We start from the raw sequence: 15,118 nt of genomic DNA, 5'->3' as shown, positions 1-15,118 counted from the left end.
CCAGCTTGTAAGTAGCAAGGTCAGGAATGAAACCCAGGCAATATGAAACTAAAGCCTGAGCTTATAACCACCAGGACCCGACTTAACAAAAGGAAGAGGAAAGAGATGCGCAGAAATTATTTACAGTTTCGTATACATGAGGGATCAAGACATATCCATATTATCAGTGCATTAATCGAAAGCTGAGAAAGTACCCAACCATTGCTTTAGGGTCCCACTGAATGAGGTCTCAGGCTTACAGAGCTGCACAGAGAGGGTTCTTGTTCACAGGGAGTGAAGGAATCCAAATGTCCCCCAGAATGTTGCTAACTCTCATACAGGAGCGCTCAACAGAGAGGCTCATGCCAGTAGTTCTCCTGCCCAAGTCTATCTTCTACAGATTAGCCTAGCCTATATAGCATTTAAAAAACTAGCTCAATTGGTTTCCAGACTTGAACAATGGGAAGATTTCACATAAAAATCGAGATTCCTGGTATAGAAGAGAAAGTTCTTTCCATTTTGCTTTTCATTATTTGTTTCTGGCCTGGCCCCTGGGGGCGTCTGAGTTTGTCACCTCCTTGAGTATAGGACTGTGGGACACTGGAGGGAGGCATGCAATTGTGTTGGCCCATGGCTCAGTGAGAGGCCTAGTCTTGGGAGGGTTTTCTCATCTTGCCTGGATTAAGATGACTCACAGGGCCAGTATGGGTCTCTGGCAGAGCCAGCTTTCCTTTCCTACTTTGTTTTTATAAAACAGAAATAGAAGTTTCCATAACGTGGTACAACTCCACCCAGCACTGGCAGGCCTTGGGAAGTCACCGCTGTTTGTGAGTGTCCAAGGGAGAGCTTTGGTTGGGAGCCTGCTATTTGCTCATGGGTTCACAGAGCCTCACAGAGCAGGACAGCATGTGCTCATCTCTACTGTAGGCTCTGTCTGAATGCAGGGACCCTCCACTGGGTCCTCCTTCAGGAAAGATGATCAATGCAATGGATTCCTCAGGCCACAAGACAGGTAGGAGAACCAGAGATCTAGTGTAGTTTCTGTAACTGTGCATTTTTCCATCCCCTCTACCCATTCATCCTTCCATCCACCCTTCCTACCTCTCTTCTTTCCTTCCTTCTTTCCACCCATCCATCCATCCATCCTTCCATCTACCCATTCATCCATCTATCCATTCATCTATCTATCCATCCATCCATCCAAGTACTATTTATTAAGAACCCACTGTGCTTCAGACTCCCTACTCTATAACCCAAGATACAGAAACCGACAAAACTGATGCAGACCCCTCTATCCTCACATAGTGCACACTCAAATCAGGGAGACATATGTCACAAAGGTAACAATAGACCAAGAAAAGGGAACAACCATAGAGTCCATTAATAGATTAATTAAATGCAGTTTGGCTCATCATAGAATGAGATTCCATGTTGCCCTTAAATGAAGCAGATCTCTATATGGTGACATAGGACAATCCTCTAAGTGGGGGGAAAAGGAAAGAAAAAGAAAATCAAGGGATGGATAATGTCTGCAGTATATGTCCATTTGTAAAGAGCAGGGAACTTGGCTGGGCTTTTATGTACTTGTACTAGCAGAGAGGGTTTCTGGGAGGGTCCATAAGGAATTGAGAACAGCTGATGCCTCAGGAAAAGCTGGCGCACCAGGGTACAAAGAGGGGAGAGAGTTACTAGAGCTATTTGAACATCTTGTTTTTGAATGTACAACTTTTTTTTTCCCAATAAAATGGCAAGGAAATTTATAAGATTGGTGGATAGATTGGCAGATCGAAGCATGAGAGGAGATATGATAGATAGATAGATAGATAGATAGATAGATAGATAGATATAGATAGATAGATAGATTACAGGGGGAAAAGAAAAAAGGCTTTATAAGTTTGATGGTTTGATGAGTATTTTGAAAAGGAACTCCAGGCTGCCTTGGGGGCATTCAGAGAAAGCTTCCCTGAAGATGGGACATTTGGGCTGGTACAATGAGGATGGACAAGAGTTGCTTAGTGACAGATGCAGAGATGTGCACACAGATCTCCCAGCACTGAGAGGAGCCGTGGGTCCTCAGGCCCATCCCTCCCCTCTCTAGACCTCAAGTGGTACATCTGCAAAGGGGGAAGAAGACACTCTCAGAGCAAGGTCCAGGAAACTCTAGGAAACAGCAGATGCCACATCCAAATCCAAGCTGTCTTAACTTCTGAGAAGGGTGAACTGCCTCCCGATCTCCTCCTGCTCGACCACCCTTATTGCAATAGACAGAAACTATCAACACTGGGACAATCAAGAAAAAGAAAATCTGAGTATATATCCAAGCTCATGGTCATTAAACTCTGGAGATATGCTTTTTATCTCTCTGGGGGCAGGCGATCACTGCACCTTTCTCCCCTTCCCCATCAAATAAATTACGAAGGCCAAGAAGGTTAATTTATCTGAGTGGATGGATGCCAGCTGCTCTGTCAAATTGCTATATTATAATAATCACGGCAGATATTTCGAGTGCTAACTCCATGCCAGGTACTTAGCATGCAAGACCTCATTCTGTCTCCAAGGAAGTCTAGGAGATAGGTATCCATGTGACTATTGATCCCTATTCATGGGCTGAAGGTCCGGAGGCCCAGAGAAGTTTAGCCACTTGCTCAAGCTTACACAGCTGCTAAGTGCTGGAATAGGAATCTAAGTCCAGGTTATGTTGACTGCAACCACTAACCTACATTGAGACCCATCACATGGAAGGGAGACTTCCTCTGCAGGCTTCAAGGCCGGGGAAGGCTACCCGGAGGAGGTGCCATTTAAGTAGTGCCCGGAGGACCACGGAGCTCTAAATCCCTTCTCTAAGAGAATCAGCCATCTTCCACAAGGAGATTCCTCAAGAATACAGGGCCCTGGAGACATTAAAAGGAAACTCATAAAAAATTCATCTCTGAGTAGTAATTGTATCATAAAAAGTATTGAGCTAGAGCACACATGCAAATTGGACCATATGAATTAATGGTGTAAACAGTTGGAATGGGGGTACACATTCAGAGAAACGCATACCCCCCTCCACCCCAGGCAAAGGTGAGCCAGGTGACACTGTGCCCTGAGGTTTGAGGGATATTTCCAGTCTACCAATTACCAGGAGCTCAGACCCCCCAAGCCCTGCTCAGTGTTACTCCTCTAGCAACCCCTGAAGATCTGGGTGTGCTCACAGTTTTCCCTCATTCTGCACTGTCTGAGCACCTACTGTGTGCTGGGATGGTGCCCCTTCTTCCCCATGTTTGCTGTGCTCACCACCACCTCTACATGATCTTGTTTATCCTAGACAAATGAAGATGAACATCTGTGAACTTGTGTGTCCACTTAGTTTTTCACGGCTCCCTTGGTGGAGGCATTCAACAAGCATGTACTGAGCCTGGATTATATTCAGGCTGGGACCCACCCTCAACCCCCAAAGCCGGTCATGGTCAGCAGAGGGCTTGTTGATGCAGGGGGTCTCCAAGACAAGACTGGGGGGTCGGGGAGCTGGCCAGGCAGAGATGCTGGTGGGGGACCAGCTCCAGGTACAAGCGAGCTGGATCACACACATTCGTGAAACCACACATAGGTGAGGGTGGTTGGAAAGTGAGGGCTGACAGTGATGGGATGAACCTGGGGGTTAGAACATTCTGGAAAAAATGATTTCCCCCACCACCACCACGGAGCTAGGACCTGATCCCCATTTGGTGTCTTTCCTGTCTTCCCAAATTCCTGGTTCTTAATTGCCCAAGAGGTAGAACCTGTGCTAACGTGGGTCTCATCAGAGTTCAGAGGACAGTCCCCACAACCTTCCTGTGGCTTACAAACTGTGTTCCATGGAACTCTGAGGGTCTGTGTCCATGTTTCTGGAGGCTCCAAGGTGGGGAAGAGGTTGAGGTTTAAGTGGGAAATGTTCTAGAACCTCTCCTGCTTCAGCCAGATCAGTGCCACTTGTACCTTTTTTTTTTTTTTTTTTTTTTTTTTGCCATTTCACGGAAATTTCAAACCTTCCTACCTTTCCCGTAGGAAGGGATTCTTTTGCTTATATGAGAACAACTCCAACTTGATGCAGAATAAAGCCCAAATTCTTCAAGACCTTTGGTGATCTGGACCCGGCCCATTCCTCTGGGCTCAGCTAAGCCATTTCCCATGCCTGCGTCTTCCAGTCCTGTACCCCAGCCTTGGCTGTGTGATTATGCACCAAGCCACAGATGCCCTCTGCTCCCCCATACTTCCATTCTTTTTGTCATCCTCTTTCCTTTCTGAGGCTGACTTCAAATCCTTCCTCCTCCAGGAAGCCCTCTCTGACCTTCAGTAGGTGTCCTCAACATTACCGATACACCTTGAAGGCTCCCCCCAAAGAGCTCTGACTCGCCAAAAACGAGAGCCTCTTTCTGCTAGTCGATCTCCACCCCCATCAGCTTGTGAAATCCACAAGGAAAGATCTCTGACCTGGTCACCAGCTCTGTCCCATATCTGACCTGGAATATGGCAGGTCCCCAAGAAATGATGCTAAGCAAAAGGGTGCCAGGAACGAATGGAGAGATGGTGGGGTTTGGGAGCATTTAAGTTAAAGGATGTGAGGGCAGATGGACAGATGGGAAGGAGGGGACTCGAGAGGGAGGGCGAGAGGGAAGGAGGAAGGTGGGGTGGTAGGTAGATGAGACGGTGAAAGGATGGATAGATACACAGAAGGGAGGGAGGAATAAAGAAAATAGAAGGGAAGAAAGGAAGGATAAAAGGAGGGAAGGGAGGATGGAAGGATAGAAAGACATTGCGAATGGTGGACACGCATGCCTACAGATGGGAGGACCCTGGTTCCGCTTTCCCCGACAGGCCACAAGGCCTCAGCCTTCCCCGAGCCCTCTCCACCCAAGTCCCCCTCTCTCCCTCCTGCCTCCATCACAGAGCCAGCCCCTGACATGCCCTCGCCCGCACAGTGATTACTCCTTGAGCAGCCTCCCGTATCCTGTTCCTGCTCTTCCTACAAGCAGAGAAGCAGAAAAATCCATCCTGATGAGGAGGCAGCCGCCCGCCCTCATCCCCCCCCTCCTCCTCCCGCCCCTGCAGCCTGTAACTCTCGAGCAGTCAGGCAGAAACAGGCAGTCAATTTTTTCCAGGGTCGAGCGCCGGCTGTAAGGCACAGCCCTGCAGGGTGACAGGGGAGGCGGGGGGCCACTTGGATGGCATGACCGGCTCTCCCCCATCCTGGGGCCAGTGCCTCCCGCCTCGCTCACCCTGACGCTGCCAGCTGTGTAATTCAGGGGACATACCACCCCCTGTCCCCTGCCGCCAGCACCACCACCAAGCAACGGGTTCACCTAAGACCCCAGCCTGGTGGAAAACATCACAGGCCAGGCAAAAATGCCATGTTGCCATCCATCACATCTTCTCCCCTAGCCTGGCTTCCTACCTGCCGGCCTGGAAGCCAATTCCTTTCACCCCTGCCTGTCCTCGGTGGCTTCATGGCAGGCTCCTAGCAGAGGAAAAGGCAACGGATGTGCTTGTACCCAACCAGGTGTCAAGTGGCTCTTGGTTGGGTGCTACGGTGTGCCACCTAGATATCACCCCAGCTATCGGGAGTGTTGACAGCTCCCAGCTGAGCCTCTGCTCCCAGCACCTGCCCTCAGCTAGAGAGAACTGCCTAGTCCAAGGTCAAACCTCCTTCCAGTGGCTGGTTGATGAGAGGGGTACACCACTCTGGCCTCCTTGCTTCGAGGCAGGGTGACTTTGCAGAGCCGCGTCAGCTCCAGAGCTCCCTGTGGAATCAGCGGAGGCCTCTGATGAGTCTGAATCATGCCCCAGCTTCTTTATGCCTCTCCCTACTGGTTTGCCTAGCTGTTGATCCTGAGCACTGCACCCCACTGCACCCCAGTGAAGCCCCTGCACTCAGATTCATGAAGTCTGCATGCAGGGGACCCAATATGCGACAGCCTTTTGTGCATTTGCAAATTTGAGGTCTATGGCAGCTCTGCCTGGCATGCTCTTTGTTTCACATGTCACAGACAGGCTCAGGGAGGCGACAGGCCCTGTCCCAGGCTGCACCGAGTGAGTCGGAGCTGGGATTCCACACTAGCCCACTTCTAGTTAGTCAGGCTCTGATACCCTCCATCGCTGCTGATCAGGAGACAGGCCCATGGAGAGTCATGGTTCCTTTCTGACTTCCACAAGTCCCAGGGACCGGGGCTCCCTGACTCAGCTATAGGGAGTCCAGGTGGAAACTCACATCCTGTACCCTAGGATCGGACACCTCTTCTGGATCCCCAGACCTCAGGGCTCACTCATGCTGCCTTTCCCGCCTTCCACTCCAGACTGCCCCCATCTCTCCACCTGCCACACCCACCGATGTGCTGGGGGAGGGGGGGGTACATGGTAGAGCTAAAAGGGCCAAACACATCTAGCTTCAATTCTGAGCTTTTGATAGAATGGACCACTTGACCCTTCTCAGAGTCTTGATTTCCTCATCTTTCAAATGGGCCAGTTGGAGGATTGCTTGACACAACATATCCAAAACACTTGGCCCAGGGCCTGGTGTACAGCAGCTGCTGGGGCATTCCCACTTCCTTCATTCCCAGTGATCAGGTCTGACCCGATGAGGATGATCCGTGCAGAGCCTGGTGGCAAGCGCTGGAATCTCATTGTCTCGCTCCCTCCTTGCAACAACTCCATGAAGTGGGTCTCATCATCATCCCCATATCACAGGTGAGACAATGGAGGACATAGAGAGAAAAGGGCATGTCCACAGTTCTCGGGGAAAAGGGGACCCGTTGGGATGAGCCAACCCCTCTGTCCAGCTCCATACTCACAATCTTCACCAGTTGGACTCCCTTCTCCTCCCACTATGAGCCTCTTGGTCTTCCACCTGCCCCAGTCCCAAGTAGACATGTCCCACAGGGAAGCTAGGTATCCCTTGATCCAGTGGGGTCACTATTTAGAACCATGTCTGTAGGCGCCCTGCTGAGAAAATCCATGAAAATCGTGTGTTCTGGCTATCAGGTTGCTTACACCTTAGCCCCCCTGTCCTTCATGCTGAAAATGACCCTTTAATAATAAGAAAATCCTGGCCTGGGGCTGGGAGCTGCCTTATTAATTTTTTTTGGGGGGGAGCTGCCTTATGAAGGGCACCTAAGTTCAGGGATGGGAGGGGGGAAGGGACTCTACCTCCAAGAAAGCCATTTGTACCCTTCTGAAGCTCTTCCAGCCATAGGGGAGCAGGGCTCACTGGCCCTGGATGAGGTCATAAATCCATAATTGAACATCTGGGACCATCAGTCCCCATAAAAAGAAACCAGAGGAATATGGTAAAATTGCCCACAAGGCCGTGGAAACTTCCTCTGGGACTGGGCCAGGAGTCCGGGGGTCCTTCCTGTGGCCGCCAGAGCCAGCTTCTGTGTGGGAAGAGCACGGGACTAGGGGTCAGCCAACCCTGGGCTTAAATCCTGCCTCTGCCAGCCAGGGCCTTGGCAATGCCACGGAGCCTCCCCGTGCCTCAGTGTCCTCCTCTGTGAACTGAGCATCCCACTAACATCCTTGCGACACTTTAACATGACTGGGGCTTCCTGATTGCAGATGGAGAAATTCTAAATCCACGCTTTGAAGATGTCGACGGTGATTGATTGCAGACAGGGAGGGAGGGGATGGGATGAAAACAGTGCAGGGAACCAGAGATGACCAGACCAAACCTCAAGAAGGGTCTCCAAGCACTTCTTCCCGATTCCATCTTCCTGATTCCATCGGGGCTGCGTATTTACGTGTTTGGCCAGCCCTCTTCTTTGCCTTGTCTCTGGCCAGCTCCAAAAGAGACTATGGGATTTACCAAGTAGATTACATGGCACTTAGCTAATGAAATGACTCCCTCCCTGTACCCCCCTGCGCCCCCCACCAAGATATCGATCAGCCACTGGCAACCCAGGAGCTTCCAGCAGCCTCTGGACAGTTCAAAAAGAAAACCAGCCATTAATAAAATTGAATGGTTGGGGGTGGAGAGAGGGAAGGAGATGGGGAAGAGCTGGCGGGAGGGGAGGGGGCTGGGAAGAAGCTAACAGGGAAGAAAATCAGAAGACAAACTGTCTCTCTGATTCAAAACCCATATCGCAGATGTAGAAGAGATTGTGCAATTAACCACTTCCGCCAGAAAATGCCCACGAGGTAAATATGCCAAAGTCCAGGGGTGACCATCTGTACGTCAGAGGACACAGGTTGCAAACTCAGGGCAGCCCCCCACAGCGGGGCTTCTGTACTCCATGTACGTTTTACTTAAGTGGAATTGGCTGCCAATTTTTTTTTTAATGAGAGTTTTCATATAAAAATCTAGATTGCTGGAGTTTCTTGGAAAACGGGAACATGCAGTAACTCTGGGCTTGCATTCTTGCACAGCGGCCACAGGGAGAGTGCTAACAGCTGTCCCTGTGGGTGGGACGCACGGGGTCGGCTTGGTCCCTGCCTGGCCCCTGGGCTCCCTCCAGTGAGGCCGAGACACCAGGGCTGGAGTTTGAGACCCTGACCCAAAGTCCGAACTGAATATGTACATATGGGTGGGGCTGGGAGTATGTGTGTGGGTGATGCCCCCTGGGTAAATACCACCTGCCAAAATATTAACAGAGGCTACCTCTCCCTAAGTAAGGCCTTCATCTTCTTCTTTTGTACTTACTGTTCTCATCAACAGAAAACAATAGACTTGGCTTTAAGGGGGAAAAAATCAATATATACAGAGCTGAGTATTCTGAATGCTCACAGTGATGGCAATTGCACCAGGAAGGAAAAAATCACCAAAAAAAAAAAAAAAAAGTCAAACTGTGGTCTTCGCCAAATTGGGGAACTGAGGGCAATTTGAATTTTCTCTCTATCTTTTTCTGCCACAAATCCCTCTCGTATTTCTAATGGGATGACCACAAACCAGGCGTGTGTAAATGAAACATAAATCATGATTAACCCACATAAACAGAGATGCGATTCTTCAGAAGGAGCCTTGTCAGCGGATGGGCCTTGAGTGGGGTCGGGGTGAGGTGGGGTACAGGACTGTGTCAGGGGCTTCTGAGCCTCTTTCTCCAGGATCAGGAACCTGGTCAGATGGCTGCGGTGTATTGTCCTGCCCCCAGACCTCAGGTCCACATCCATGAATGCCGAAGAGCGAACTAAATTCCTCATCGGGGAGGCCAGCTGGATACAGATTGACATGTTTTCACACACGTGTGTTAGCGAAAGAGCCTGGGGGTTCATAAGCCAGGCTCTCCACGCAGCCATTTCCTGTGTGACCTTCTGCGGGCCACTTGACCTCTCTGAGCCTCCTATGCTTTCTATAAAATAGGGATCAAACTCACCTCTCAAGGCTGGAGGGAGGACTAAATGAGCGCTCTGTGTCTGGAACCCAATAGGCAGTCAAAAAAAAGGCTAGATACTACCTGTATTATTACGATTGATATTATTAAAAACCACCTACTGTGTGCCTGCCAGCAATGGGCAAGTTTCCCATCCATCATCTCACAATAACATGAGTTTGAGGCCATCATGCCCCACAGAGATCACATCTTTGTGACCCACAGAGGCTCACCTGTGCTTACCACTGACCCCTGGCCCCTAGGAGGCTGTCATCACCGTATTTTTGATACTAAGATTAACTGAACACCCACTGCGTGCCTGGCCTCTGGGCCCCTCACCCACTTTCTGGTGTGATCAATAAGAGCAAGAAATCTGCAAAGAGACCAGATTCACATCTCCTTCCATCACTATAGGGCTTAGGCCAGCACCTTCCCTCCAGCCTCAGTTTTATTATCTGTCAAATGGTTGTGCTTGTTGGATCCTTAGGACATTTCATCGATAACGGTTAATACATGGAAAGGCTTTGCAGAACGGAAGGAGGAATCAATCATGGAGTAACTATCCCCATTTAACTGAAAATTAAGGAAAGTTGCACACTGTACCATTAATTCATTTGTTCGTTCTTTCGTTCATTCCTAGCTTGTACACTGGAGCAGTGCCTCCCTCCACCCAACTCTCCAGAAGTGTCCGCACCCCCGAAAAGCATGTGGTGGAGAGTGAGGGGAACCAGTCTCCCCTACTCTGGGCCTCCTCATCTCTCGCTGTCGGGGAGGCAGCTGCGGCCAGACATTTGGAAGCCATTATAAACATCCCTGTCTGATTCTGTCCTCCTCTGTCCGTAGCTTACAGCAACGGATTCCAAGGAATTTTGGCTTGGTTCCTTGGCGGAGGGAGACCCGGAGGAATGATGGAGCGCTCTCTCCTCTCCACCCCATCCACACATGGTCCTCTTCATTTCAGCGTCCGGAGCAATGGGCAGTAAACCCAGGGGCGTTGGGGAAGAGCTTGCACCAGAAGAACCTGGGACTCGGCCCAGACTCGGCTGCTTCCTGCTGGAGTCACCTCTCTGAGCCTCAGTTTCCCTCTCTGTAAAGGGGGAATAGCAATAGTAGACAGATGCACTACCCATGCGGCTAGGAATCCACTAGTTGAGGTAAATTAAATGCCTGATGCAGTAGATATTTGAGAAATTATATTTTCCCCATTCTAATTTCAAGTTCGCTTTTGCCTGTAACCAAGAAAGCAGAGGTAGGCTGGATGCGAACTTGATGCAGAAGTTTAGCAATAGCCCACTGGATCCCCTTAACAAAGCCACTCCCCAACACGTGCCTGTTTCCCCAGCCTTCTGCCTCTTGCTCCCCGGCTTTCCCTATATTGGCGCCCTGCCTGCCTCGGGGGGCTCACAGCACGACCCGGGCCCGGGCAGCCTTCCAACCCTCCCTGTCTGTCCGCCCGCCAGGCTTCACTGGCATCAGATGCTGTGGCATCCAGCCCTGGCCTGACCTAGCCTGTCTGGGCTCCTCTTTCCTGAGCCTTTTCTCTCTTGGTTCCTATGCATTGTTTTCTTCCTCTTTTCTCTGCACCAGGTCCATCTAGGCTCCTGGGTCCCTGCTCTGGCCCCTTGGGGTGCGGGAGATGGGAAGCCAGGGTCCAAGGGGGTGGCTACCCTCCCACTGGCCATCAGGGCGTAGCCTGGTACCCTCCAGATTTGTCAGATGGCCTCCATGTGAGCTGGAGTGGGCTCCGTGTGCGTGTGCGTGTGTGTGTGTGTGCCTACATGTGGTATGTGCGTGCATGCCTGTGTGCTGCATGCAATATGTGTGTGCAGTATGTGTATGCCTGTATGTGGTGTGTATGTGTGTCCATCCATATATGATTTGTGTACATGCATGTGTGTGGCATATGCATGCCTGTATGTGGTGTGTGTGTGTGCTGTGATGTGTGCATGCATGTGTGTGTATGTGTGGTATGTGCATGCCTATATGTGGTGTGTGTCCATATGTGATTTGTGTGCATGCATGTGTGTGCTGCATGTGATGTGTATGTGGGGAGTATGTTAGAGGGATCGTGTGTGTACTGTATGTGATGTGTGTGGGGGGGATATGTGCCATTTGGTGTATCTGTGGTATGTATGTGTGTGGTGTGGTGTGTGTGTATGGGGGGGTGGATTGTCTGTGTGTTGTTATCTCCCCCATCTTTGTGAGATCGAGAACCTCATAGTTCCAAGACCAGAGAGAAGGGACTAGAAAGAGGCTGTGTAGCAACGTCTCTTGGATCCCGACCTTCTGCAACCTCTCACATGTAGGCATGTGTGTGTCCACAGGTCTTTCTACAGACATTTCTGCTGCCATTTCATTGAGAGATCGGTGTGGCCCCCACGCCAAGCTTTCCACTCATAATTCGGTTCATGCACACACGTGCCCATGAAGTGGAACGCTGTCCCCTCTTCACAGATGAGCAAACTGAGGCAGAGCAGCTTAAGAAACATGAGAAGCTTTGTTGGGCGGGAGCCCAGGAGCCCAGGCCACTGCTGATACTTGCTGTGTCCCGGAGAGCCAAGCTCCCTCCGGCCAGTGCTCAGGGCTCCTGGGGACTTCCTCAGCGCACTCGTTCCCCTGGTTTTTCTTCTCTGACCTCTGCAACTTGGCCTCCAATATTTTTTCTCTCTCTTTTATCACCTGTTCCTTAAGTTACATTTTCCTTGGTTTTCTCTCTACTCATTCTCCTACTTCCACCCCCTGTCTTTTTGTCTGTATGTCTGTCTCTGTGCCTTTCTGTCTCTCTCTCTCTTTGTCCCTCTCTCTGTTTCTGTCTCTCTCACATTCCCAACCTGTCACATTCCCTCTGTCTCCCCATGCATAGCTGTGTGTGTGTGTGTGTGTGTGTGTGTGTGTGTGTGTTCATGTCTCCACCTCCCACCTCCCTGGTCCATTCGTTTTATCCAGCTTCTGCCACGGAAGGGGCCACAGGCTCTGCTGTGCTACATGTGTATTCTCCGTCTGCCCCTCCTGCTGATCCTGCTGGTCCCCCAGCCCCGTGTCCTGGGACTGTAGCTTCTGCACAGCCTCCGTGTCAGCCCCGACTTCCCGATGCAGGTCCCAAAGGGGCTCAGGGTATGGGAGACAAGGTGGGTCGGGGAATTTGTCCTTGCTTCCCACTCCCAGCTGCCAGTTGGCAGCAGCAGCAGCAACTCCACGCTGGGCCCTGCTGGAGAGCCTCTTCCTGCAGCCACACCCCTCCCCGGATCCCAGTAACACTCCCTTCTCTCTCCTCCAGGCCTGGGGTACTAGGGGCTCCCCACCCTTCCCAGCCCAGTGGTGCAGCACCATCCCTCTTGGCTCCTCTTAACCCCGTCCACACTTGGATGGCTCTTCCCTTCATTGACTCCGTGGTCACCAGTCTCCTGCTATGGCATTGATGAATGCAACTGTCCCTCTTCTGTTGAACCTCTACAGCCATCCTCTCCCCCTCCTCTCTTCTCTGACACCTCCCTGCTTCTCTGCTCACACCCAGCCTCCCGCACTCCCCAGCCTACTCCCCAGCCAGACTGAGAGCTCAACCAGGCAGAGACTGTACCTATGCCTCCCGTGCCCCCTAGCCACTGCCTTGCACCTAGTCAGCTCTCGGGGACTGTGAAAATAGAAACTGATGAGTCAGACCAGCATGCCAGCCAGTGAGGTGTGTCTGCAGCACTGCCTGGGATGCTCAAAGGAATCCACTCTGGGCCCATGACCACCCCTCCTAGACATTAGCATCAGAGCTCCCACAGCCCTGTGGTGGGGGGTCCCCAATAATGGGGCACTCCCACACTGCAGTTCAAACCGACTCCACAGCACTTCTCTGTGTGCCCCAAGCTCATGGATGGAAGAGCTCCCCTGCTCCTGGCACCCGTTCAAGCTGCCTGGTGAACTAAATTGATTTTTTATCGTTGCTCTGGAGCGAGCTTAATGAATCTGTTAGTGACGGCTGCCTGCCCCAATCGCCTCTCAGTGCCTGTGCCACCAGAACGGCTCTTCCTGAGAAGGAAGAGGCATTATTTAAGGCTCAGCCTGTGCCCCTGAGAGCAGCTGGGCATCAGCGAGGCCATGCTTTGCTCTTCTTGGAGGGGGTTTCCATACTAGAGTAGGGCTCTAATGCAAGTCAGAAAAGAAAAAGGCAATGCTGGAAAAGAATGGAAGAGATTTAATTAGTACATGTGTTCCTAGGGACCAACATCCATCTGTTCATCCACTCATCCTTCTACTCATCCATCCATCCATCCATTCATCCGTCCACCCAACCATCTACCAATCCATTCATTGACTTATCTAACTACGCATCCACCCAACCATCTGTCCTTCTACCCATCCATTTTTCTTTTTAAAAAGATTTTACTTATTTATTTGAGAGAGAGAGCAGAGGGGGAAAGAATCTCAAGCAGACTCAGTGAGCTGAGCATGGAGGCTGACATGAGCTCAATCTCACGACTCTGAGATTATGACTTGAACTGAAACCAAGAGTCGGACACTTAACTGACAGAGCCACCCAGGTGCCTCCACCCATCCATGTTTCTATCTACCCATCTGTTCATCCATCCATCCATCCATTCATTCTCCTATTTATCCTTCCATCCATCCACCCAGTTATTCATCCTTCCATCCATGCATCCATCCTTCCATCCATCCATGTATCCATCTATCCACCCAGCTGTTCATCCTTCTAACCTGGCATCCATCCTTCTATGCATCCATCCATGTATCCGTCCTTCTGTCCATGTACACACCCATCCATCCATGTATCCATCTTTCTATCCATACACCCATCTACCCTTCCATCTCTCTGTTGCTTCATTTATTTGTTGTTCATTTGACCTTATACACAGTTAACATTATAAGATCGAGCATCCTTACTGTGGCCCACAGGGCACTATATAGCTTCCCCTTCAACTCATCTCTTGCCACTCTCCCCTCTCACTCCACTATAATCACTATAACATTACTGATTCTCAAACATGACCCAAGCCCTTTGCGTCTGCTGTCTCCTCTGCCAGAAATACTCCTTTCTGAACACTCCCAAGACTTGCTGCTTTCCTTCACTAGGACTCTGCCCAAATTTCACCACTTCCAAAAGGCCTTTTCTGGTCGCCCTTGATATAAATTAGCAACTCCCTGTCACTCTTTATCCTTTATCCCCCCCTTTTAATTTTACCCCTTGCCTTCTGACATTATATCATATGTATTTATTCTGTTTAGCGTCTACTGTTTTCTACTAGAAAGAAGTTCCATGAAGGGAGGACCTGTGCCAGTTTCATTGGCCCTTGCATCCCTGGGTCCTAGAACAGTGCCCAAAGTGTCATCAGTACTTGGGAAGTTTGACTTATTGAATTAATGATTTAATTCACTAATACATGCTCTGTCATTTCTGTCAGATGCTGAGTACCGAAGTAAATGGTGTCTCTTGCCCCTCACCTCTCAGGACATCAGGATCTTGGAACCTCACAAGATGGAAGGGGAGACTTTGACCCTAACCACAGTCACATACATGATTGTAAAGTTGCATCTGGGCTAAAAGCCTTGAAGGATGGTACATGAGACCTATAAACATTTTGAAGTTGTTTGAGTTGAGCTTGTTTTTCTTGCTTACAGTCAAGCATCCTGTCTGGCCACATCACCCATGGAGATGCTGGTTGGAACAGAGCCTGCTTCCTCAGCTCTTTGCTACCCTCCTCAATGCTCCAGTTCCCCTGATTGCACTCTCAGCCCCTCCACATATTCAGTCTTTGTGGACAGAGAAATGGAGGGGTGGGCCACTCCTTGCCTCCCCAAGTTGGGCCTGGACC

General features: G+C 50.4%; 1 long non-coding RNA gene across 2 annotated transcripts; it reads left to right on the top strand.

The window, feature by feature from the left end:
• The first annotated feature begins 861 nt into the window (after positions 1 to 861).
• Positions 862 to 14,898, top strand: LOC140618999 (uncharacterized). 2 transcript variants are annotated; one of them, XR_012018973.1, is made up of 2 exons: positions 862 to 991; positions 14,708 to 14,898. It is a non-coding gene; the product is annotated as an uncharacterized lncRNA (long non-coding RNA). The 2 variants fall into 2 exon arrangements; XR_012018972.1 differs by lacking the exon at positions 862 to 991 and adding an exon at positions 10,154 to 10,453.
• The last annotated feature ends 220 nt before the right edge of the window (positions 14,899 to 15,118 follow it).

Source organism: Canis lupus, chromosome 27 (assembly GCF_048164855.1).
Source record: "Canis lupus baileyi chromosome 27, mCanLup2.hap1, whole genome shotgun sequence".
Classification (NCBI taxonomy): domain Eukaryota; kingdom Metazoa; phylum Chordata; class Mammalia; order Carnivora; family Canidae; genus Canis; species Canis lupus.
The sequence above is the reverse complement of the archived record's forward strand: the minus strand, read 5'-3'. Positions and strand labels throughout refer to the sequence as shown.